Genomic DNA, 2146 nt, shown 5'->3' with positions numbered 1-2146 from the left:
TCCCTTCCACGGTGCGAGTAAGCGAGTTCGGACACAGAACAAACTTCCTTATCGCATCATGGGGAATGTGACTGTCAAAATGGCACGTGCAGTAGAGATAAAAATCACAAATCACATAAATTTTCCTTCATGGTGCGATAATAAGCTTGTTCGGACAGAGAAGAAAATTCCTTATCGCACCGTGGAAGGTGACTTTCAAAAGGGTGGAGTAGAGATAAAATTTTCCTTCATAGTGTTTCCCTTCCCACGGTGCAATAAGCTTGTTCGGTGTCAGAGAACAAACTACAGAGTGAGAATGCTCCACACACGAGCCTTTTGTCTTAAAAAGTGAGTCTGTAGATGGAGAGGTCATGGACCTTTTATCTGATGATGACTGCATTCTAAGCACAGTGTTGGATGCGGCTCTGATGAAGGCATCTGCAGTCATTCATTGATGAGGGTTGTTCTATGCAGGGAGAGCACATAAAGTCAAATTTTGTCATCCCTGGGCTTCCCTCTTTCCTTATAAATGGGAAGAGTTATTTGCTTCTTTCCCATATTCAAAAGCTCTATAATTTTAGGAAAGATTACTGCCTGGCAGTTATAGCAGACGGTTGTGAAGCTGCCAGACGATAACTTGATGTAGAGAATAAAATGTCTTCATGCTTTGACATAGCTAAAGAGAGAGAAGCTTCTATTTCTAGTGAAGAGGAGTTTGAGAGTCTTCAAAAGGAGATGGGGCTTACAGAGTTTGGTCGAGGGCCTTTGCCTCAGCTTGATCAAGACAATGAATGAAGAAGGATCCGTTAACCTTTGGGATGCAGCCAAGTTTGAAGAGGATGAGAACTAAAAGGTAATCAATCCCATATATAAATGCAGATTGAGCTTACTGATGGCTTAGGATATTTTATGTTATCTTTTTATGTTTCTAAGAGTTCATGTTGTCAAGCCTTTTATGTCAATGTAGATAGAGCTTGATGATGCAGACGGCTTCCTTGGACATGGTGGAGCTGCTCGTGCAAGAGTGGGGCAAGATTCCGCTCTTGCACACTACATCTCATCTATTGACAAGGATATCTTTATTGTCTATCACACAGCAAGTATTCTAAGGATATCAAAATTCCCTTACTAGCATTCAAGGGACTACCTAGATATACAGGTTATGCATTTGTCTCTTACAATTCACATAAGGTCATGCTCATATAGAGAAATGTGCTGCCATTCGTATTTTTGGATATGGTCCTAGATTTTGGCCTTCTAGAACCGGATACTTCCTTTGCTATGCTAGCTATGCCCTAGGTGCCGGAGTAGATGCCAAAACACTCAAGGGTTATAGTCGCAAAGAAGTTCCTGTGTTATAGAGGAGAAATGCCTAAAGGGGATGAAGAAGAAGAGAACAGATTGGAAAGCAAGTAGATCTTGTATTTTGTACACAAACTAGATTTTGTAATCAGCTTTTTTTAATTTTATGAAATGAAAACCATGTTTTGGCTAGATAAACCAAATTCCATGTTTTGTGTTGGTATTCAGAGTGCTATCTGTTTACAATCCAAGTTCTTAGTACTATGAAACCTTCCAAATTTTTCCTGCTCCACTTCGCGAAGATCTCCATGCTGCATGACGTGCTGGTCCTATGCCAGTTTTCCACTTTGATGATCTCCTTATTTTGGCATGATTTCTTGCTGCCCTTGCTAAATTGCTAGTACGAGCCCTTTCCCCATGAATACTTTCCATCCAAAAGTGTATCTGAAAAACCAGTTAAAGATGCATCTCCTTGAGGTAATTTGTACGAGTCTTCCCCCCTCCATATGTGATGGGTGTTTTTAAAATATACGCCTCTAGCTGGATAGTGAGATTTCTCCATTCCTTGGGTACTTTACATGTCAAGAGAACCATACTCATCCCATGAAGTATGCACCATGAGCATACAGAATTTGCTGCAGGAAAATAAAAGAAAATCGACAGTACAGTCAGTACCCAAGCAGCCCATTCTCACCTTCTCCAACAAATTGAATGAATGATGGTAGATCTGTGAAAGGTGGAGAGCAGGTCTCGAAGAAGGATCATTGGGATATAAAAATCCATCAACCCAAAGATCCACATTACTCTGGCCCTGTTGTCTTCTTTCTCGCTTGTCCTGTGCATTAAGACGTTTTTTTTTGATAGG

Source organism: Cibotium barometz, chromosome 17 (assembly GCF_041138505.1).
Source record: "Cibotium barometz isolate CiBa-2024 chromosome 17, ASM4113850v1, whole genome shotgun sequence".
Classification (NCBI taxonomy): Eukaryota; Viridiplantae; Streptophyta; class Polypodiopsida; order Cyatheales; family Cibotiaceae; genus Cibotium; species Cibotium barometz.
This window is presented reverse-complemented; position numbering follows the sequence as displayed.